General features: G+C 38.1%; 1 long non-coding RNA gene across 2 annotated transcripts in view; it reads left to right on the top strand.

The window, feature by feature from the left end:
- The first annotated feature begins 206 nt into the window (after nucleotides 1-206).
- The window catches only part of LOC129442802 (uncharacterized), an 87,276-nt gene continuing 61,909 nt past the window's right edge, over nucleotides 207-25,573 (top strand). The window contains exons 1-3 of one of the 2 annotated variants that reach the window (XR_012371151.1): nucleotides 207-295; nucleotides 1,414-1,499; nucleotides 2,257-2,403. This is a non-coding gene — a long non-coding RNA (uncharacterized lncRNA). Of the gene's footprint in view, nucleotides 296-1,192; nucleotides 1,312-1,413; nucleotides 1,500-2,256; nucleotides 2,404-25,573 lie in introns of those variants that run through there. The other variant, XR_012371152.1, reaches the window with a different exon arrangement.

The raw sequence follows: 25,573 nt of genomic DNA, 5'->3' as shown, positions 1-25,573 counted from the left end.
CGTTCGGTTTAAATTGGTTCACATCCTCAGTAATGACATAAATAAAATAATATCAATTTAAAATATGAATCATAAGGACGTTCCACCCGAATCACGTGATCATAATGGCATACTTCCTGGACATGAGTTCGACTTCCTGCAGCGCTGCGCAGACCAATCGGCGCATGACATCACAGTGCCGCGAGAATAGCCGTGCTTTTGATCACTTTCGCGGTACTTGGATGTCATGCGGTAAACCGATTGTAATCACCGCTTGTTGATTACTGAGGATTCGTCTGAAAACAGGGCATCACAGGTAATTTATTAATAAAGGTCAAATTTGTTACTATTGATGATGTGTTTGGTATTGATGAGCTTTGACGAAAGTTTGACTGTCTTATCTGATATCTAATTGCACAAGTTCAATTGTTGATTGTGCAGGTGCACGCGTCCCTTTCTGAAGTGAATGAAATGATGTTATGTGCTAAACTCTTACATTTACTTATTACAAGCAGTTTGAAATGTTAAAATACTGATGGGTGTAATTATTCTGTAATTTAAGGCGAGTGTGAGCTCATAGAGTTGCTGAGGTAAAGTAAATGCATCAATAAGCAAACGAGCTGCAATGTCATTGGATGCTGTTTTATGTTCAATGCCAATTATACTGTAAAAGCAAATGAAATATAGGAAAAAATGATTATGATGGGTTTTACTGCAAAATATGCTTTGAGTTTACTGTACCTGAACTTTCAAAATAGGAAAATTTAATATATATATAACCTTTGTCTTGGATGCTTCTCCAAAATTGCTTGGGAGAAATAGAAACAAATCAGAAAGGCATAAATGGGAATTTTATAAACATATGGCAGTGTATGAGTGTTGAATTTTGAGAAACAGTTCATATTAACATGCATATAATACCATACTATATTATTGCAAAGTAGTGCTGAACAATATATTTTATTTGCAATGTATCCATTCGCAGTAGTCATCATAAAACGTACAAAGTAGTTTATTCAGAAGGAAAACACTTTTGGATGCCTTTGTCAGTGTTGCACTACAGTATATGGGATTAGTTTCAAATGGCAGAGAGAAATCACAGATTCAATAACAGACATGGTGGTACCAATTAATACAGTTTCAAAGAAGGTTTTATTAACACAATCTGATCGTATTAGTGGTATCTAAAACCTATATGTAACTATTTTCCTCAAGTTGTCATCCCAGGGCTATACAAGAAATGCAAGGCAGAGTTTTTCAAGTCATCTTGTCAGGGCATCCAGTATTTATCATACCGCAATATGAACAGCAGGAAAACCAAAATACCACAATGTCAGTCAACCCCCCAAATATCATGCAGCCCTATTGCGAAGCCAATAAATAATCATAATATTGGTGTATTGAGTCATATAAATTAATATTCTTTGTTTTAAGATCAAGCAATAATTGATGGACACCCTGCAGTACTACTGTGGACCCTTGTTGAGGACGCCTCGCTGTTGCCAAGGAAAGCAAAAGAGGTAAACATTTGACTGCAGGCTTGATGTTTTCTGTGTTTTTGGCCATTTTGATCAATCAATTACAATATTGATAAATCAATTATGTATGATTATGTGTTATCTTTGGTAACGTTCCACTATCATATGTGAAATGCAAGGGTATACACCCTAGCTCCTTCCTGGCCACCAGCCCCTCATACCTATCCATCACACGACTAAGAGGATAATGTGTTAGCTGATATCTAAGCCTGACATGGTGTTGACATAGATGAGGGAGGGGGAAGAGGAAACATGCTGGATGAGAGTTGTGGAGAGGGTTTGGAGATTATATTTTTGATCAATCGCTTTGCTTTTCGTTACGGAGCACTGACCCAATGGCTACTGAACCAGTGTTGGGACAGATCAGCTTCTGTTGGAATCAATCTTGTACAGTATATGTACTTTTAACTAAAATGGGTCACATTTCTTTTTTTATCAGATAAAATAGTGCTTAATAGTATCTAATCAAATAATAAAGTAACCAAATAACCAATTAACCGTTCGCTTGGTGTGTTAAGCTGAGAAATCACATTTTTGCTTTTTAAATGCATTTACCCAATACATTGGATCCATTCATCTGTGCATATTTTTGTTACTGTGCAGTTCATGGTAATTTTGATAAATGTTTATGAAAAATACCAAATCTGTAATGCATTAGAATATAAGTAGTCACATCTTTACTTAACTCTTTATACAATGTGAAGTAACATATTTATATACATAATGTATGTTTGTCTAGACACCCCCTGTCAGTCATTTAAAAGGAGCATCGGAGCGGATATGGCCTTGAGGTGGCTGGGTTTGGGTGAATTGGTGCCAGGTCGGTTCCCCTCACTCACCTTGTGCTAAGGCTCCCCAGTCATGGATCACAGCCCTGGAGAAGAAGGTAATAGCCCCTTTTGAGTCTGGCCCAGTGCTAAACTCTCTCTTAGCTAAAATTGTTCCTCTGGGGAATCAATGGGCCCATTATTTGGTGAGCTGTAGTTTGCCTCGATGCTCCCAATCTCCATGTGAAACAGTAGACAGTAATGGAGAAACATAAAACATAATACTTGTGTGACCAGCTTGTCATTGGCTCGCCGGTGACTGTGTTAAGAATTTTCTGGAGATAGAAGATTGGGCAGATGGAGGGGTGGTGGGGAACGACGGACCTGAACATTGTCAGCAGGTCATAGATATTGATTCAGTGTGATGCTGAAGTAAGAGAGTTTAAAAATGGCACACAGTAACACAAGCCTTATGTGAATGCGGTAAACTACAGACTTGTATTATGTTGTTTTATTATGTTAATATGTAGACTGTTACGCCTGCATGCTTGAAACCAAGTAAGTGACCTAGAGACTGATCTGGTCCATTTCTGTTATGCTCTTTTAAAACTCCAGGGTCATTGAATCACAGTCCCTACTCTCTCATGTAATTTCACAGACTGGTCCAGGCATACTCCTCATTTTTCATGTTGCGGTTGGTTGTGTGGCCTATAATGAAAAATCAAAGATGAACCACAGACCTTGCCCCTCTTCTTTTTTGATCGGGCTCCACCAAAATTTCCAATAGATCAGAATTGTCTGGAAAGACAAACATATCCGGTTCTGTATGAACCCGTGCAAATTAGCGTTAGGCTGGGCTCGTAGCTGTCTGCTGATCTCTTTTCTCAGATATGTTACAAAAGTACAGCCAGTCACCCTGAACAGCCCTGCCTATACCGTCACCGCACCATCTCCGCTGTCTCACCGCACAAACCCTGGTACCGTATCAGGCCCTTGCCAGAATTCTTTGGCTCCCAGGCTCATAAAAAGGCAAAGTCCTCACCAAGACAATCATCAGGAAACATGTCACAAACAGAAACTGGAGAAAGCTTGATTTCGGAGAGCAGGGAGGGTGGCTGGGCTCCGCAAACAGAGGACGTCTCGTGAAATACAAATATGCGTTGATGTATAGCATGATCCTGGTGATGTAACTGAACTGGTGGCTGAATTTTTGTGGTTTGGGGAAATGAGAAGCTCACACCGGGTGGCACAGTACAAATTTAAGGCACTTTAGACGCTAATGGCAGAGCTGGAGTGTAAAGTACCCAAATCAGCTTAATACGGCTAAGCCTAAATATTTACAAATCGGACGGAATGGGTGATCCCCTGGTAGTACCATCGCTCTGGGTGTCAATGTGAATGAAAGCATTACAAGTTGGCAATGTGCCAGCTTGTGACCGCAAAGGTTTCTGGAAAATAAAGTCTTGGCTAAACCCAAAGTTGAAACAGCAGAATTTTGCTAAATGTTGCTTATTGTAATCTCAGCTTCTTTGGTTTTATTTTGGTTGGTTGTGTTAGTGTTAAAAGAGCAGCTGACATAGTAACTTAACAACTACCGTACAACTGTATGAGATTTAAGACTTTTTGGAAGAAATATAAACATGGCTGTAGCCAGGGTTTAGAAATTTGTGAGATCCAGGGGTGTTAAGACATTTACATTTGGTCATTTAGCAGATGCTTTTGTCCAAAGCAACTTACAAAGGAGGTAAACAATAGAAGCAATTATAGCAACACAAGAACAGCAATACATAAGTGCATTAGAAATAGTCTCATCAAGTCCAACACATTATACATAGCCAAGGGTTAGTTAGAAATTTAAAAATGTACAGATAAAGAGAAAGGAAAAATAGAGAAAGATAGTAAGTCCTATATTAGGAAGTGAGGTAATGGCGGAAGTGATGGGTTTTTAGCCGATTCTTAAAGACAGCTACAGAGTCAGCAGTTCGTATCGCGAACTCGGACTTAGACCTGCGTAGCCGGCTCATTTAGGAAAGGTCTAATTTTCCTAATATTGTAGAAGATGAATCTACAAGAGTGAGCGGTGCTGGCAACATGCTCTGTGAAGCTAAGCTGATAATCAATGACCACTCCCAGGTTTTTGGCTGTCCTGGAAGGCGTGATGGTCGAGGAACCTAGCTGAATGGAAAGGTTGTGCTGAATCTTTGGTTCAGAAGATATGACAAGCAGTTGTGTCTTTGCAATGTTAAGATGGAGATGGTGATCCTTCATCCAGAGTGAGATGTCCCTCAGGCATGATGAGATGCGGGCAGAAACAGTGGATTCATCAGGGTGGAACGACAAGTGGGGTTGTGTCGTCCAAATAGCAGTGGTAGGAAAAGCCATGATTTCGAATGACAGAACCCAGGCATGTCATGTATATCGAAAAGAGCAGCGGTCCAAGCACAGAGCCTTGAGGAACCCCGGTATCGAGACGTTGGGGTTCGGAGACGTCACCTCTCCAGGATACCTGAAATTACCTACCTGGGGGTACAACTTGAACCATAGAAGCGCTGTGTCAGAGACACCTATAGCCATGAGGGTCGACAGGAGGATGTGGTGATTGACCGTGTCAAAAGAGGCAGATAGATCCAGTAAGATCAGCACAGAAGATTTGGAGGCTGCTCTTGCCTGCCTTAGGGCTTCAATGACTAAACCAGCTAGTGCCACCTTAAACCAGCACAAACCAGCTACCAGCTTAGATGGATTTTTCAGTAGGGTAGTGCATACTTTAAGTAATAAGTGATTGTATTGTATAAGTCTCCCTTCCAATATTCACATTATTGGTTGATCAATTTGGATTTTTTGGTTGTTGATTCTCAATTCATTTCTCTCCACTGCTCTGCCCCTGGTGGTGGGGGCTTGATGGTTCATCTTATTTGGTTACAATTTCTGAGCTTTGGTTTGGATTTTAAGGGAAGCTGATATGAGTTGTAAGCAGATCCTGTTGCTACAAGAGTCCCTGAAAAGGTCAAGCACCAGCGCTCTGTTTTCCCTGGACTCCCAGCGGTATACTGTGTGAAGCATTCTACCTGTGTGCAATAAGAGGCAATAGCACCCCTGCCAATCGTTCAATTAGAAACAAAACAAAAGCTCCTTTATGACGCTGCCAATCTGACAAACATCTCTAAGCTTGGGGGGGTGTGGAGCGATGATTCATACCTCTGTGATATGGGACAGAATAAACGCAGCTACGGCTGATAAATCACAGAAGTACTTCAGTTTATATTACAGATAACTAACGTGGATATGGTTGAGGAACAGCGTTAGGGCTGATTGCCTATCTAGCCCACAAAGAGGGGCGTGTATATGTGACTTGGGTTTTACAAAGTCCCCAAAAACCACTTGGACACTTGAGCCACACTTAATGTATGAACGTTGCTTTAGATAACAAAATTGCAAGCGGGCCAATAGTGGGCCAATCTACTTTACATAGTAGTGTAGTAGCTGCAGGTGTAACTCACCACTTTATGGACATTATACTAATGTTTGACAACCAAATGCTTGTCCCAAAGCCTTTGAGGATTTTCATTGGTTTTATATGTTATCTAATTTCGAACTCCAAATAGTTTCTGAGGCCACTATACAAATTTGCAGTGTTGTTAGTGAGCACTGTACTCTCTTATTTTTCCATACTAAGAAAATTATTTATGAGAATGTTTTGCGATGTGCACAGAAAGAAATGAATGAGTCAGAGCATGATGGAGATTACACAAGGATGTTGCTCAGCAGTTTTAAGCCCATAATGTCATCTCTTGATATCATGATGTTCCTATTTCCATCATAAATCATATTACAGGTAGTTTAAGTCACACTCACATCATGTAGATGACCCAAATGTGGCTGCAAATGAAAACTACATTTGACAAATTGCGACAAAGAATTTCACTTATTTTGGAGAAGAAGGAAACCCAAGCAGTTTGCACACTGACTTTCATAGTCTAAATAGTCAAAAAGGTAGTCAGTTGTTAGTGGTCTAATGCTTATCACAGTGATCTGAGATGCTTTGTTTTCAGGTAAGCGTAAAGAAATATGTTAAGTCGTAAAAAAATGACTTCTATGAGTCCATGGCTCACTTCACATTGGGACACGGTTCACTTATTTTCCTGTGTCCGCTTAAGCGTGTTACGTTATAATTCACAGCTGTTATCAAAAACCAATATTAATTTTAAATATTAAGTAGATTGTGGTACGTTCCTTTCTAGCGATGTGTGTTTATAACTAAACAAGTGTTTGTCTTCATAAAAGTTCTGTCCCATTTCATGAAGTAAGGGAACATATCAATGCTCACTGGTTTTTGTGTTGCATTGTGGATTTTTTTAGGGAACAAATGTTCCAGTGCACTGGAAGGATTTTGCGATTGAGACAGCCCTTAAAATGGCCGACTTCCTGATCAGTGCCTAGACTACTGAACAAGGGAGCTGATTCAGACACAGCCCATGTCTGGTTGTCTCAGATTTTGTCATTGAGATAAAATATTGTATTAAAATTATTTGGTAGGTTTACATTATGATTTAATTGTATATAAGCATGTTTTTATTATTTTATATAATGTGATATGATATGATTTGAATATTAGACGAGATAATATAACGGCAATGAACGTCTCATATGCCATTAAATATCCACATATAAATTAACATTACAGCATAATGAAATTAATAAAAAGACAAGGAAGCAGGATTGGCATGTAAATTGTATTATTATTAGCGGGAAAAAGCAATATTACTGAAATAAACTCTGAGGTAATGCGCCAAACACGTTAAAATAAATCCATTTATGCTGCGTTCACACCAGCCGCGGTAGAGGTGTCAAGCGTGAGTAAGTCAGTGTGAAGACACGTTTAGCGAATTAGGCGTTTAGCGCGGCGCGGTAGACGCGATTCGGCCTCATTCGAGCGTCTAGTTCTCGCGAATGGCGCGAATTGAGCGTTGCCGCGGCAAACGCGCGAGTTGAAAAATGTTAACTTTGCCGAAAAAACGTGGCGCGTTAACCAATCAGGAGCTTGCTCTAGTGACTTGATTAGCAGAGTTGCAGAAGCCCCTCCCATGACTTGAATTTCCGTGTGAATGTCTCGATGACTAGAATTTCGGGCACAGCTTTCACGCGCGAATAAAGCTAGTAAACTCAAAATGTTCAAGTGGCAAACTAGACGCGGCAGACGTGAATTTGACGACTCAAACTTGGCTGGTGTGAACCCACGGTTAGACTAATTTCGGTAAAAACGTGTTTTCTATACCAAGAAAGTGACAAGATAAAAAAACACAATTTTCTTTAGGTTATAATAACATAATAAATTGAAATCCATAATTTGATTTTCAAAGATTTATTATAAAAACTAATTATTATTATAAATCCATGATCCAAATCCAAATCTATTGAATCAGTATATAAATGTGCATTCAATTTTGCGATGTTACATTTATTTTTAGTTGACTAGTGGTATACACTGATTAAAAAAATAAACATTAATGGCATTTATCAAAACACTTACTTGGTCATATTAATAACACTGTCATTGCTGCTGTTATACTTGGGAGGTCGTCGCTGAACTTTATTGACAGCGATCAGCTGTAAAATGTTTTGGTCCTGCTCAATTTTTGTTGACTTCGAGTAAAATAATGGAAAGTTTTTCATAAGATCCCTTGTTGTCAATGTGTTAGCATGACAGAAGCTTCATGCTGTCATGTAAAAACAAGCAACAGCCGGCATTTTTCTGTCGCCCGAGTGACTTACGCTTCTTTCCCACCACAGAAAACTATGACAGGTTTATCAATGTCATCAAAAGTATTATTTTGTTTTGGTTTGTTTATTGATCACGAAGTTCAAAGTAGATGAGGAAAACGAGGATTCCTTGTGTATTCCGCGCCGCCATTGTTGTTTACATAGCGTGGAATGGTGTGCTGTGATTTGTTGACCGGATTTATTGTATTCTGCAGAGAAGAAGGACTGGTGTTTATCGCGTTTTGGGAAAAAAGGGAGAAAAGATGACAGAATAACACGACGGATATCGGATTTTGCATAAAATGAAGAAATTACTTTTTAATACTGACCTAATACAATACTGATTTTGGTGTTTTTTATCGCATTTTAGAACCAAACTCTTTATCTGTATTCAATTGCTTTAGTTTAGCTGTATTGAGAATTTTAGCAGAGATAGACAACTAACCAGTTATCAGCCAGTATCATAAGGTTATGCGGCATTAAACAAATAATTTCTCACAAACATAATTTTTCACAAAATGATGACCAGCTCTTTATGGTTTCTTTCTGTGCTTCCGATAGCACAAGAGGTGTTTTTACCAGGAAATGAGTTCACTTTTGAAATGTTTATTTTAGCTATTAAATATAGGCCTCCCCTTGTATTTACCTCCTCTTCAGCCTACAGTTTCTTGCTAATTCACAGCTAAATAACAGTTAATGAGCTGTTCTTGTGGTCACATCACTCATGAGGTCATTTCCTGCCTGTGTCATGGCAACGCAGAGTGTTTGGTGCTGGTACAGCAAAGCAGCCGCTGTGATAAGCAACTCCAATGGTTGATTAACTCTAAAGAAAGACTCTCCTTCAAAAAATTGTACCGTGTCCGTCGCGCCATTGTAAATGATAGGTGTGGCCGGAGAAACACTGGCAAGGTTGAGGAGAAGTTAACCTATGTAGGCCAGCTGAATGCTTATGACATCAGGGGGAAAGAGGAACTTATCTCAGCTGTATATTATGGCAACCGTCCAGAGCTTTTGACAAGTTTGTTTTCATAGCTTGTCCTGATATTTGAACAAGTGCAGAAGACATGAAAGGCGTCCAGTGGGCCCAGCATTTAACATTTGAGAAGATTTCGCTGGCATTTCGTTGTTTTGCTGTTCTATTAAGCAAACGGACACACAAAGCTTTGGAAAGTAAACTCTCTGAGCTGCAGGTCGACCAAAGAAAGCCAGACTGTTATATGTTAGAAAAATTCTCCGTTAAGAAGGGTGTACCAAAACAGAATTGACTCTTGACTCTTGATATCATTATTATTATTATAACTACAGAAATTTATCATGGTAACCATGGTTTTGGTTTTCCAAAATACAATAGTTACAGCAGATACTTACTGTAAAACAAAAATAAATGAATGACCAATTTTATAAGAACAAAATGTGACAAAATGTTAAATGCTTTTTAAATATTTTGGATAGCATCAGCTATTAATAAGTTTAATGTAAATTTATGAAGCTTTCCATTGGCTTTTACAATGAATTAAAAAATGCACTTTATTATTTGATAAATTATATAAATTGATTTTCTTTTCAGTTTGTTGATAAACTTACACTGCTGGTTCCATCTGGCCCCTGCACCTACTTGATTTTACCTAAAAATCTTTTTAGTAGGTATACTCAATATTTTATCTACCTATGCACATTAGCGTTCATTCATTTTCTTCTCGACAATCCATCGCGTAAAAATGTCATGTTTATACAAACATTGTTAACATAATGTGCATTTCATGACCGGTGTAATGTTGGTGTAGCAGTAATTCATTTATCGTATGATATAAATCCTTATGGGGACTGTGACCTCTCGCTGTAACCAAGCCCAAAATGACAGCATCGTCAGTGAAATAACCAAGTGGGACTCCTGCCCAAGATCAATGCTGTCACTGCTGGGTTTGTGCTGTTAATTCATCCTAATCACTTTTAATGTAAACTGGCTTTGCAGCTTCATTTTTTTTGAGTCTACACTCTAAGAGAAATAAGGAGAAAAGACAGAGCCATTGTGCTGATACAACCTCATGTGGAGGGTGAAAGTGGCCACAAGCAGGGCTTGGTGGGCATGTTGGCGCCTGGTGGAAGACCACCACTAAATCCTCCCTGCTTTGGATGTAATTAGCTAGGGTGAGCACAGCTCATCTACCGCTTGGCGCTGAAGAGCAGACAGGTGCCAGCAGCAGCGCTGTAAGCCCATAAGAGCTCAGCGTGGGGCCGCCCAACAGCTATGCTGTACTCAGTCCATGGCGCTTGCAAAACAACGTGCCAGCTCAGACTAAGGCATATGCTCCTGCTGATCTAGCAGTTTTTGTTTACCTGCTGTGCGGGTATGTGGGTCTGTGCAAGAGTGTACAGTCAGGATGGATAGTGGCGTATTAGAGGGGTGACAAGTGTTGAGTCTGAATTGCACCGAGCCAGATGTTGCTATCCGAAGCTTGGGAATAGAGACATTGTGTTTATTGTTTTAAGATATCTTGTGTGTTATTTACAGCTACTTGTATCTGAGGGTGGTTTTAATTACCATTCAATTGTTCAGAGTATTTATTTTACTTGAGTGATTATGGTGAAGTATTTCTTAGATAGCACGCTGTACTTATACAATCCAGATTCTAGACTGTTTAGAATGGGGTGGTAGTAAGGGTTAGGGGAGCACAGCACAGTGACATGTTTACCTATGACTTGAAACCAGGGGCCCTATTTTAATGATCTAATAGCATGGTCTAAATCCACTTTTGCTAATTAAACGACGGGAAAAATCTTGTAATGAGTAATGGTTGTGTTTTGAGGGTAACGTGCAATAAACCAATGAGAGTCTCATCTCTCATCCTCTTTAAAAGCCAGTTGCGCTTGCGCCATGACGATTCCCTATTTAGATGACGGAAATTGTAAACTGAAAAACTAAGCGGAGGAAGAAGACCATCAGTTTAAGATTGAATTTAAAAATGTGCATTGTTTTTATTTGTATTGAAATTGTTATTTTTTTGTATTAAAACCTTTGGTTCTATTTACAGTAAATGTCTTTTTCTTTCAGTCATGGAAGTAAAAATAGCAGGCTTTTTATTGCTGTAAATGTAAGGATAGCCTACATGATCTGTGTAATCTTAAAGAATAATTTACAAATATGCAAGAAAAGGTACTCTAAAATACTTTATTTGTAACAAACAGGAGATAAAGAATTTTCAAACGTGTGGAGAGCCCCAACGTATCAGCACTCAAACTACAGCACCGTTAAAACGGTTCTCATCTCACTATGGTACAAAGTCATCATATACAATAAAACCGTGGGATAGCATTAAAATAAAAACATTTAAAAATGTTAAAAACATATTTCCATTTGTTTAAAGCAAAACATTCAATTATTTAACAGGCTAAAGGTGAGGCAGCTCTTTATGTTTCGTAATCGGTCCTCATTTATGTCCCATCTTTTTCATTTTAATCCTTTACTCTTTATATTTAGAAATGTTTTATGCTGTCCATGTGTGTAATATGCGTGTTGTCGTCTCGTTTAGAAGCCCATATTACTAAGCTAAAAATGCTGATTAATGTCCTAAAAAATGTAGATAATTTGGGTAAATATGTGCATTAATGTGTAAGAAAATGTGAACTTAGTATTTCCATGCTGTCTAAATGATTTGCATGCATTCGCTAACCTTGCGATGCAGATGTGCGCGCACAAAACAGCGCGTGATTAGCACATTCTTTTGCGTCGTTTTTGCTTGACTTTGCCTGAATATTTTAATTGGCAAGGCCAAATTGCCTGACAGATTTCGTCTATGACAAACTAGTATAAGAGCCAGTGTCATCACAGTGTGATTCAGGTGAAAAGGTTAAAACCGATTAATAAGATTAATAGGAAAATTCACACTGACTGCAATATGACTGATAGCACCCACTTATATTTCCATTTAAGGACCTATTGATAACATATTACATCAGTGACTTGCTAATGAACCTTGAATGGAAATTTGAGACCATATTAAAGAATAGAAAGAATAGTAAACGTTTTATACATGTATACTACTATACGACTACGTAAGGGAAACACCCCAAAACCATTTACATTTACTTGGAAAACCACTTATACTGTGAATAGGGCTTGGTTATTCGTTTGGTAAAATCTTTCACTGAAAGACTTTCCACACTTATAACATGGATCCAGGGATTTGTCTCTGTGGTGTTGTGGTTATCCACATTCATTTGGTTGTGTAGTGCTTGTAATGCCAAGAGCTGGTGAGCATGTAATACCCACAAATACGTATATGTACACGAAAGCTAAACGGGAATTAGATTGAGTATCATATGAGAATCTCTTCTGTCTGGCCAGAAAATCACTTTGAAATATATCTTCACCATAACAACTGTTCGAGATGTCTTGAGGTTCTCTGGATTTCATTTAATTTTGGAATTCGTTTTTAAGCACATAATGTAGATACCCACATATGATGGCAAAAGAACTAAAACTTCAACTTCAAAGGAAACCCAATAAATTTAAGCTTGCCCATGTTTTGGTTTTGACTTAGTTGAAATACCACTGCCTGGCCGTTGTCTCTAAAGAACATTTGATAATCACAAGCATATACTCTACATGTTTTCAGACAAGTTTTCCCGCATCTGGAAACGCTTTTTTTGCGTTGAGTGGCAGCTCAAGAAAATGTCCATAGTTTGGAAAGTGACACGGGAACGTCATTTTCCCGGCATGAATGTGCGATTCCCTGATTGGCAAGACTTCACTGAAGGAGAAGAGGAATATAAATGCAATGTATATTCATTGAAGAACCCAGAGGAACCCCATTTACGGACTTCCCCTGTCATTCACATACTCACAAATACTTTCAAAGAGTTCCAAACCAGCCACCCCAGACTTGAGTCATTGCGTCCAGTATTGGAGAACCAGACAGATGAGATGTTCTCATGTCAGTTTTATTGTGTTTGGCACAGAGACCCTGTACTCCATTACAGTACATTGAGGGAGGTGTCTCCACTAAACGTTGCTCAAAGAAATACAATGTACTCTCTCAACATATCTTTTTTTTCCACATGTCTTGATATGAGCTTTAATAGACAAACTGAATGAACTGATTATTTATTTTCATAATACTTTGAGCATATCAGAATTCAGAGCTATATGTTTATATAGCCACATCGCATATCTAGTTTTGAAGATTTTTTTCTACTGTAATTACAATTTGTGTATATACTTAATGATTTTTGTCTATTATAATTCAAATTCCCTTTTAGTCAGATTATTAGTCATTACATTATTTTATGAGCACTGCAAGCAGTTAATGAGCTCAACACTGTAACAAATTTGCCTGTAGATTTTACAGTAAGTACCTGGCAAAAAAGTTGCCAGTAAAATCTTGTAAAGTTTTGTGAATTTGCTTTTAATAACTGTAAAAATGAATTACAGTATAATACTGGATTTCGTTTACAGGTTAATGTTGTACATAAATTACAGCAAAGTATTAGGTTTTTATATTAAAACACTACTTTATTGTAATTTAGTTTACAACATTATCTTGTTTTCTTTTCAAATTACAGATATTACCTGGCAACTAGAGTTGCCAGGTAATATCTGTAAATTCCTCACAATACAATATGTTATTGTAGAATCTTTTTTACAACAACATAATGTGTTTTGAAATAATTACATCTTTTTGCTGCCAACTCGAATATTTTACAATACATTGTGTTGTTGTGAAAAATAAATAGTTAATTTTGTTCTTTACATTCGCATCTTTGCTGATGCCTATTTTAAAGTGTTTTAAATAAGACCAGGCTTGCTTTAAATCCAAACATCTTTGGATAAGATTTTCTTCAATTGTTAAATAAAACCATAGTCCAAGATGCAAAATCATGAGATTTTATTATTAAAACAAATACAATGTTACAATACTGTACATTTTCAGAATGTCTTTTTCTCAACAGCATATTCTATTTATTTTCTTAACATTCAGTGAAATTCAGAAAACATTTAAAACAATGTCCATTCATATTGTGAGGAAGTCGCTTGAGACTTACAATTGAAGCCATTCAAAATCTATCAGCCGCTTAAGTAGAGAGGAGACGTGAGGGTTAATGCAGTTCTTCATTTTCTTCTGTACCTTCCCTCTTTTTTGGCTAACCACCTTTGCTGTCTTGGTCCCACTGGAGGGGTTCAGTCCAATGAAGCATCTGAAATCACAAAATCACATGAAAATAAACTTTATGAAAAAGTGCCTTAACTACAAGAGAGTGCAAAATACATGAGGCTGTGCAAATCAAGCTGATTTGCCCTTTTCAGCTTAAGTGCAGAAAAACTGCAACAGAAAAATTAAGCGGGTAATTATTATTAATTTAAAGGGGTCATATGATGAAAATGTTAGCATTGCCACTTTGTAGGTTTGAGCAAAAATGTGTCATTTTGGGTGTGTTTTTTAAAATGCAAATGAGCGGATGAAGTGCAAACACTGATCACAATGATGGTGGCTTGTTGTAATTCAACTCAATTGTGCTGTCAAGTCCTTCTTTTCTCTCTCTTTCTCTCTGCACTAAACGGCAGTGCAGTGGTTGGAGAGTTCAGATTAAGGAGGCAGTATTATTCTAATAAGATATCCTTATGACATCATAATGAAAGCCAAATTTCAATGACCTGTTTTTGCTCACACCTACAAAGTGGCAATGCTAACATTTTCATCATATGACCCCTTTAATTTCAGTTGTGCTGTCCAGGCAAGCTAAACCAGGAAGTGGCTCTGCAATGCAATGACTATAGTGAAATATAGGGTCATAACAGTTGTAGGGATGATCTGGATTTCTTGTCACAAAATTGCATGAGCTATGGTTAGGTTAGTTGCATTAACATAACCTCAAGCAGCAGCTCCTCTGGTTGAAAATTTCCCGACTATCCCCTGCTTCAAAGGACAACAAAACATAAAACAAACCACAACAATATAACATTTTAGTATTCATAACATAATACACCATATTAAGTGTATTAAGCGACTTTATAGTGCTTTTTTAGACTTGAAAAACATTCTAGATACGTAGATACGAGGCTCCACTACGTAGTTATACTGTCAGTCTGTAATGGACAAAATTGTTCCAATGTAGGGAGTGGTCAGAGGGCACCCTAAAGCAGGAAAATAAATGTATTCTGTTGAGGAACACAAGACATGTCTTTGGTAAAATGTTCTTTGGTTGTCTAAGTTTGCTGCTGTTGGGCTGGTCCATCCAAAGATCTACAATTAAAGGACTCATAGTACAGGGCTATGTCCATGCAACTACATCACTACAGTTGATAACATGTAGGCCTACAGCCTTGTGAAAAAACTCCAAAAGAACTAATCCTATGACTCCTTTTTAGCTACTTTTCCACTGCTGACCCAGACTGTTCTCATGTGACCGTTCCATTCCATGCCGATCCTGAGCTGGCATGGATATGGCTTTATTTTCCACTGTCTGGCTGATAATAACGCCCTTTGGAAGGTAATATACACGTGTAAGTCATTGTCTCATTGTAGCGCAAGAGTTTACAGACAGATGTAAATATGTGAATGCCGAGACGGTTTGTAATTGTGCCATACCGAACCAGGCTCAAGGTAGAAGTAGGGGTTGTGCCAACAGACGCTAGTGTTGTGTATCGGTGATCATCAGACATACAGTTAGGTCCATGCATATTGGGACAGAGGCACATTTTGTGTTATTTTAGCTGTTTACCAAAATGTATTCCAGTTAGAGTCATATTATGAATATTGGCTTACAATGCACACTCTCAGCTTTATTTTTAGGGTACTCACATCCAAAATGGCTGAAGGATTAAGGCTGCAGTCACACCAAAAGCGCTTTAAACGCTTGCAAACGCAAGGCGCGACGCACTGCCTTTTTTAAAAAAGAGCAGTGCAGCGCGGCTTTTCATAGTGCTAAGCAACCACCGAGTCAGCTGTCTTGTCAATCAAATATTGAAGCATGAGCGCTCTTTTGCTGTTAACTGTCATATTAGCAGAAACTTTAAAAAGAGGACGCTTGCTCTGACCTTGTTTGAGGGTGAGAGGTGCACAAACACGCAGGAGAGAGTGAGCGAGTGGAGTCCGGTTCTTCAAAGCAACTGTAAACTTCCCTCATCACAACGTAAGGCCCGCCTCTCCCCTCATTCGATTGGACAATGGAAGACACGAATGACGTCAGGCGCCTCTCCGCTCTCAGCGCTCCTTCAAAAGCGCATGCGCGGCAGGCGGCAGAAAACCGCAAGGCGCTCGGCGCGCATAAACAGCGCGCAAACGCGCCCTGCCCATAGAATATCATTCAAAAAAGGCGCCTGCAACTGCCATAAACGCTTTTGGTGTGACTGAGCCCTTAGGAATTACAGCCGTTTAATATGTAGCTCCCCCTTTTTAAAGGGGTCAAAAGTAATGGGACAGTTGACTTAAAAGCTGTTTTATGGACAGGTATTGTCTATTTGTTAAATAATTTCCTCATGAATGACAGATGCTAAAGGTCTAAAGTTAATTTTAAGTGTGGTATTTGCATTTGGAAGCTTTGGCTGTGAACCCAAATCATTTGGTTCAGGGACATCTCCATGCAAGTGATACAGACCATATTTAAGTTTCAATAACACAACAAATCCATCAGAGAGATAGCAGGAACATTAAAAGGTGGCCAGATCAACAATTTGGTACATCCTGACTATAAAAAATAACACACTGGTGAGCTCAGCTAAAATGTGCCTCTGTCCCAATATTTATGGACCTAACTGTATCGCCAATAGCATTCTTTCATGACGATAGTTGCCGATGGTTATTATTATTATTATTATCATCATAGTTTACATTAACATGTGCAGGGCTTGCTTTTCCTCACATGAGAGGGTTTATAGGCTTCATTGTGTGAGAGAGCTTGTAACGCTCCTGCTCGGACCTGAAAGTGCACGGCATGGACTCCTTCTAGCACCCAAACTTGTAATGCGCATGATTCAGACTCTTCCTTCCACCCGAGCTTGTAATACGTGCGGCTCTGACAGTTCCCTGCACTAGAGAGGTTGTTAGCGCACAGAGGGTTAAAACCAGTAAGTTGTTCCCGCTCCCTGGCACGCAGGAAAATTTGGAGCGGTTGGGTTTTAATGATGTCCTTGGATAAATGACATCAGTTTTAAGAAGGCTGCAGTCATGACAGTATTGCCCTTAGAGTACATCTGATTATTTTTTGGCCACTAATCAAGTGTCATAAATTAGTAAAAAATGAACAAAGAAATAAGTAAACTACTTCCCTGCCCCCCGAAACTATCGTGTATCGTCTATTTCACATGCTGACGATAGGACGATCTCAAAAACACTTGCTAGAATTATAGTCCCGTTTTTATGCATATGCGAGAGTCCGCACATACAGAATAGTATGTGTGTACTGTACTGTATGCGCACCTCTGGATTTTTGTAACCGCGAGTACTTTGTACGCATAGGTTGTGTAGCCCAAGAGATGCATTGCATTTACGCTATGCTTATGCGTCGAACGTGTGTACACATACAAGTCAAACTATGCTTTGCAAGGCTGTGCGTTCAACTGCGCACATTCATGTAAAACAGATTATACTCCGTGCTTAACCATTCCTTAGCCTTCAGCACAGTGGTGGAAAATCACTATTTGTTGTTTTTTCCCTCAAAAAAAAAAAAAAAATCCATTTACACTTAGTATTAAGATGCTTTTCAGGTGGTCAAAGGTGGTCTAGTGAGATGCCGTTTAAAACAGGCAGTAAAATGCATCTCCAGGGACCACTTGGGTCTCTTATCACCTTCAATAAATCATTTAATAATGGTGATAAACTGTAAACAGGGTTTTAGATTTTATTTCATTATTTTAAATTATTTCATTATTTTTCTTTTGAATAGAATAGAATAGAATAAATCTTTATTGTCCATCGAGGTGGAAATTTTTCTTTGGCTCACCAAACATACAGGACAAATAAACATACAGACAACATTTCAAACATAGTACAGTAAATAAAAAAGTAAAGCATGAGTAATAAGGATACAATGTAAAACATCAATAAATATTGTTTAGTTCTGTTTTATTTTCTTTATTCAATTCAGACTCCTGGTTCATTAAAAAATTCTGAAGCAATCTCACAAGGCAGGCAGACAGATGGAATTAGCCTAACATACAATTTTCATTTTTGAATAATAAAAAATCCATGTTTGGAGGATTTTCATTACTGGAAGGAAATAAGAAGCCATGAGAATCTCTCAGTGTCCCAAACAGCACAGATCATCTCTCAGTGCACAATTGATTTTATTGAAATTGAGAAAGTTTATTCCTCACACGCCAGTATCACTTCCTTCATGGTAATCGCAGTGCCTGTGGGAAATGCCACAGCAGACAATCCTTCAACCTCTCATTGCCAACACAAGGTTTTTCGGGAGACAGAAGGAAGGATATTTTACATCAAAACAACCACTTAGTAAATCCAAAAGTGGCAGGAAACCTCCTTTTTCAATCGTATAGCATCTATTATGGTCTGATGTCTAATTTGTTTTAAATGCTCCATGTTTCAAGTGGTGATTGCCCGCTGTGTATGTTGGAGGGAAGCCCACTGTTCCATGTGTGGATAACTGGGATATCTACACAGACAGCTTTTCAATGGTTTCCTTTAGTGGCTAAAGAGAAATGAGGATTCATAAAAAACAGGGGTAAGGATGGGCCATTGGATTTATATGGATTCTTTGACATCAGGCAATGACCAGTGCTGTCAAACAGGCACCCAAACATGCACTTAGGCTAAGGACTCTCGCCCGTTTCCCACATTCATTCCCAGAGAGCCTTGTGTTGTCTGCACAATGGAAAGTATACCATCTACAGTAGTTCACCCCAAAACAACCTTATTTTTCAGGGCAAAAATATATTTTGTTCAGGGCACCAGTCTTTGCTGTAACATACACAATAAAGTTGATTTGTATTTGTTTTGTTAAAGTATAACCTAGAAATGTTAATGAAATCGTATTGAAAATGTATTGACATTTTTACACAAGGGGGGGGGGGTACAACTACAGTCTTAAATGCTAAAAATGTTACTGTTAACTCTCCAGTAGAGAATATTTGTTAATATGTTGGTAATCTCATTTTAATTGTTAATAATGAAATGAGCATCACTTCTTTTTTTTGCACAAATTTTTAAGTATAATTAACTTGGATTTACAAGTCACTTGACATAGATGAGTTGCTGTAACTTATAAAATAATAAAATCAAGTTGAAATGACCTGTAAATCCAACTTGTTAATACCAATTATACTAAAGGATTAGTTTATTTTCTTAAAAAAATCCAGATAATTTACTCACCACCATGTCATCCAAAAGATTGATTTCTTTTTTCAGTCGAGAAGAAATTATGTTTTTTGAGGAAAACATTCCAGGATTTTTCTCATTTTAATGGACTTTATTGGACTCCAACACACTGAAAAAATTATTTGTTGAATTTAATCAATTTTTTAAAGGTAAGTGGTTGCAATAAATTTATTTAAGCTACATTTAAACAAAAGTTTTATATTTTATTTTACGTTACTAATATTTTGTGTTTAAATGTAGCTTAAATAAATTGATTAAATTCAATGAATCATTTTTTCAGTGCACTTAACAGTTTCCATTAAAGTCCATTAAAATAAGAAAAATCCTTGAATGTTTTCCTCAAAAAAACATAATTTCTTCTCGACTGAACAAAGAAAGACATTTTGGACGACATGGTGGTGAGTAAATTATCTGGATTTTTTTAAAAGAAAAAGGACTAATCCTTTCAGTTAAGTGCAAAAAAAGTTTTACATTGTAGACGAATAAACTCTAGTCAGTCACATTTCAGCATATAAGAATATAAGGATCTCTACTGTAGTTTTGAATACTTGATCAGAAAGCTAATTTATTGTTAAAATCATATTGCCAGACATTGGCCTTGCGGTTGGGTGGTGGGTGGGTGGTACACAATGAACAATTATTCTCAATTACAGGGCGTTTATTGTTTGGATTAGCTCCTCTTATATCAGTTCAGGAAGATTGAGCTCAAAAGCTCCCACATCTATTAGATTTATACTTTCTTCATAGAAACCAGAAATCAACATTATACGCAGTCACATATCAAAGCACAATGTACCACACGTTCCAGTATTGTTCGTTCAAAACAATGTACCTAATGAATGAATCCGGGAAACGTCATTAAGGTTTTCTGATATTATTAGTAAACATTTGCAGGCTGATAGTATCTGTCGGGACATCCCCAAATGACGAGGACAGGCTGTGGGAAAGTGGCACAGAAGAGTAGATTCATCTGCTGATGGGACCGTAATTGTTGTTCCCTAAACTCTTGCCCTCCCTAATCCCCTCTTAAACCAAGAGTTGGTGCCTCAGTGGCAAAACTTGGATAAATTTTAAAATGTGATACTTTGTTTTCTTGGAAATAATGGGTACAGCATAAATGAAGGCAGCTTTGAAAACTTAGGAATGTTGATGACAGGTAAACATACAGTACTGTATGTCAAATAACCTAATCATTTTTATTATTTACTTTGCATGACTGAATGAACTTGTCTACATTAGGTTCTCTGAACTTAAATCCGATTTAAGAGTCAGATCAGGTAGACAATGACGGAAAATTTTACATCCATAGATTGAGAACCTCATCCGTTCACAGCATGTGACCCCCCAGCCATGTGCAATACTTTATTGGTAAAGTCATAAAATGAGTTAAACAGATACTTGGCAGATAAACCTTTGACAAAGTGAAAACTGGAGGATTTGGCCTTGAATTACCTACCACGTTACACTAGAGATCGAAGCGAGAGGGCCACACTTTTCCATCTGCCAGAGACATTGTCATGTTTCACTGCAGTGCCAAAAACAACTCATATTTGTGTGTGCGCTCACGTGTGTGTGTATGTGTGTGGGGGGGCAGTGTTGCTCACCAATATGAGCACCCTACTGAATTCCCATCATCATTGTTGTTTTAATTTTTTAAACATCACATAGATCATAATTATTAAAACATGTCCCCTCAATTGACTGAAGGACCTTGAAACTCCACCCTACTCTTTTACTGCTTTTTTGTTTCCAGGATTTAATGAGATCCTTAGTTAGCCGCAATTATCCGTGTCCACTTATATTTCTGTAAATCCAAACCACACACAACTCATTTTATTTTGTTTAACTTTATATAATTCACTCATTTATCGAACATCCGCTTTTTTAAAACCAGATCGGACTTCAAATGTTTTGCTTTCACCGATATTTATATAACACATTTTAAAATTTGATGTGTGTTATAGTACACATACAGTACAGAGGAAAATCTTGCAACGTACAGTCCCGAGAGATTTAAGAATGTGGCTTAAACTTGGCGGATATGTGAGAGACAGTCACGAAATAAGTGTGGGCAATAAACAATGAGGCATGCAGATACTGTACACTCTTCACATGCAACGAAACTCTGGGTTAGTCTTTACTGGAAGACTTCCATTCGTCCTTGAACAAAATCTAACCGCACATGCACGCAAGTCCTTTTAACCTAGTTATAACTTTGAAGCATTTCGATTCACTAGACAAGTGTCTAGTGTGTTAAGAGTCAGAGAGTGCATTGGGGTTGAATAGTTCACTCTGGGTGGGTTTATAGCACCTCATTATGTAATCTTCCAAAGGCTCATCGTGGACTGTTTCCTTGGCAATGTGAATGATGGCTGATGACAAATGCAGTCCATCAGAAATGTCACACTTTGCTATCCAAAAGCGAAACTCTTTAACACCCTTCAGCAACTCATCGGCGTGCCAGGAGATTGGAGGAAATGGACTTAAATCCAAACTGGCAAACCCTATGACGTGGAACCGCTGTCTGGTATGTTTCAAGCTATAGCTGTCCTTTGGGAGTTTTTGTATCTAAAGGCAGTGGGGTTAACCAGCACGGTGCATGCATATGTTTTGTTATAGTATAGTGAAATGTGATAGCTTTGACCTAGTGGGCAACCTGCAGACATTTTGAGGTGGGGTTCAGATTCATAGCTTTGAACAACTACCTGCAGCGTTTGTAAGAGGAATTTCTTCAAAGGTCCCATTTTTTCTGTGTTTTTGAGGCTTTGATTGTGTTTACAGTGCGCAATATAACGTGTTCATGTTTCACATGGCATTTTTCACACAATTCACTTATCTCTATAGCGCTGTTTTCACTGTCCTAAAAACTGTCTGATGTCTTTCTTGTTCTATGAAGTCCCTCCTTCAGAAATACGTATCGGGTTCTGATCGTGTAGCTTGTTTAGTGTGTTGTGATTCGATAGCAGCTTAGCTTGCCGTTAGCATAGCTGGAGACTGACATATCCTGTGGGTGGAGTTTAGTCAAAAAACTGTTCTAGTGACGTCATTAAAGCAGGAAGTAGAGGACTGCAGTCCAAACCGGCCGTTCGTTGTAGGATTTGAAAGGCGAATTCTGTTAAAGAAAATATATCGCCTGGCACTGAACTTTGAGCTTTATCATTTTACAGGTATTATTTATGCTATTATAGCAACATTACACATTAACTAGGATTTAAAAAATGGGATCACAGGGCTCCAGACTGCCACCAAAATTTGAGAGTGTGCCACTGAATTTTACATCCATTCGCACAAGTGCGACCAGTAAATTTGACCTTTTTATTTGAAACAGCACATTGTACTTTCTACATCTATCATCAAAGTATTTATTAGTAATACAGTGTAAATTAGTAGAAATTTAAAATATTTTTGGTTAGCATGTTGATTTACGGTATGTGCCCCTAAATTTTCTGGTTGCGCCCCTAAAATTTTCAGTTGGGGCCCACTGTGCTCCAAGTGAAAAAAGTTAGTCTGGAGCCCTGGGTCAGAAAGAACGTGACCTTTAATGTTATCCCTGTTACATACATTTGGAATGTGTAAATGATCAATAGGTTAAACCGGATTCAAATGGTTTAGATGAAAAAATATGAGATGGATGTTATATAAACCATTCATTTGTTTCACCTTACAATTCTAGGGTCTAGAAACACCAAGCCCTACTTGTTCACCGTCATCTCTTTATTAAAACAACATGTAATGTTTTATAAAGTCTAATGGATCAGTAATGATTCATGGTCTTTGTTCATGGTTCAAAAGGCTGTGAACCGTTGAGATGACGTACACTATTTTGTCCTTTAAGTGGCCAAAGTCAAATCCTCCAACCTTTTCTCATGACCACATATTCTTACAAGAACTCATATTTGCTTAAATAAATATTCAAAGACTAACTAAAGATGCAACATTTTCACAAAACACATATATGTACTTTTGTGCTTATGCCTGTAATACGTTTTTGGGACTTCAACTGGCAACCACAAGGGGTCGCTTGATGTTGTCCATATTCCTTTTTATGATACGATGTTGCTTCTGCCCAATCTGGACATTTTATTTTATAAAACCATATTTTGTTAGACTAAACCGAATCATAGCAGAGCAGACAGCAAAGATTCACAAGGACCATAGGGTTAGGATGGGGTCATAGCGTTTTTGAGGAGCACTCCATCACATTAAGTAATGGCTGCCCAACATGCTTAGTTTCGCCAAGAGGCCCTCTCCTTTGTGATCCTCAGATCTTGACTTTTTGTAAATTCCTTCTTATCTTCATCCTGGTGTACATCACTACCTTTTATATTTTTATGGTTCATTTGGGCTTTGTGTTTGGGCTACAGTATGTTGATGTACGGCCTCAGCCGGTACCTATATTGCTAGACATGGGCGTTGACTTTAGGAGGGGGTTTTAAAGGGATTCCCCTGTGACTATATGTGGGCTCTGTGTTTTGTCTATTTTCTGTTGTCTTGACGTATTACTGTTGATTTCCTGTTTCCTCATTGTTCCTGTTGTAATTGTTAATGTGAAGGCGTAAGGATATACAGGTGATTCCCTAGTGTTTGTTATATGAAACTATAGTGTTGGTTTGTATTTTCAGGTACAAAAAAGTTTTGTATTCCATTAATTCTGATGTTATTTGACACTAATAATTCTCTGCTGTTGCTTTGTCTGTCAGTGTGATTAATAACACGGTGGGAATGTTACTTCCCTTGTTGATTTCTATTGACTTTGTGTATGCCTGCACACTTTCTCGCAAACTAACAATTATCTGATTGGAGTCTGTGATGTCATGCATGTTCTTACATATCTGAAACTGTAATGATGTTGCCTATTCGCTGTTGGTCCTAAGGGTGTACGGTATGTCAGGTTACAGACCGTACACCGTTCTTCATAAAACACAGCCTGCCAGAGAGAGGATTAAATGACAAATGCATGACTTGATGGGTGGTTACATTTAAAGTGTTTATATGTGTTTGGGGTAACCTTGGGATATCCATTGCTCTCAAAATCGTATGTCTCGGATCACTGTTGAGGTCAGCCATTGTTTCCTCTTTGCAATGTTCCTGACACACCCTTTCAATGTACATGATTCAGTTTCTTTACTAAGATGACTGCCAAAATCAGACGTGGTACATGGTACAAAAGCTGTCACTAGGATTGAACCCTTTAACTCTTTCGCTGCCAGTGTTTTTTGTTTAAGTTGCCAGCCAGTGCCAGCATTTTCATGGAGGTTTAATGCCTTCCAGAAAATGTTCTTCTTTAAATATATAAACATACAATATATCAAATGAAAGAACAGACCCTCTGCTTTCAAAAAAAAAAAAAAAACATTTCATCCTACCTTCATTAGTTCTCTTGTAACCACCTCTCAAATATGGGTAGGTTTCTTCAAAAACACCCAAGTTTTAGCAAAAAGCTGAGATAATTCAATTTTTGTGAAGGACTTTCAATAGAGATCCCATTCAGCGCGATCCTCAAAACATACACTGAGTTCTTACTATTTCACGTGAAGCGTTACTTCCAGGTTGCATAAGTTGTGGCCACGAGGAAATACTCGTCATTGGCAGGGAAGCGTTTTCTGATAATTGACGAGTGTAACTATCAATGGTGGGGAAAGGGTTAAAAAGGTCCTTAAAGGATTAGTCCATTTTCTTAAAAAAAATCAAGATAATTTACTCACCACCATGTCATCCAAAATGTTGATGTCTTTCTTTGTTCAGTCGAGAAGAAATTATGTTTTTTTTAGGAAAACATTCCAGGATTTTTCTCATTTTAACGGACTTTAATGGACCCCAACACTCAAAGGACTCTAAATGATCCCAAATGAGGCATAAGGGGATTATCTAGCGAAACGACTGTCATTTTTGGGCAATAAAAATATGAACTTTTAAACCACAACTTCTCGTCTTTCTCCGGGCGTGTGATGGCCAGTGAGACCTCACGTAATACGTTATCACATCAAGAGGTCACGGATGACGTATGCAAAACTACGCCGCAGTGTTTACAAGTGTGGAAAAAGAGGACTGTTCTGACGTTGTTGTATGTCGAATGATACTAATTAATATCTTTGTGTCAGTTTATTGTTTAAAATTGTCCACAAATGTTCATTTCATATATGTTACACGTGACCTTTCGACATCATTACGCAATTACGTGAGGTCGTGCTGACGT

Source organism: Misgurnus anguillicaudatus, chromosome 2 (assembly GCF_027580225.2).
Source record: "Misgurnus anguillicaudatus chromosome 2, ASM2758022v2, whole genome shotgun sequence".
Lineage (NCBI taxonomy): Eukaryota > Metazoa > Chordata > Actinopteri > Cypriniformes > Cobitidae > Misgurnus > Misgurnus anguillicaudatus.
Note: the sequence above shows the minus strand (reverse complement) of the source record. Positions and strands in the feature narration are given on the sequence as shown.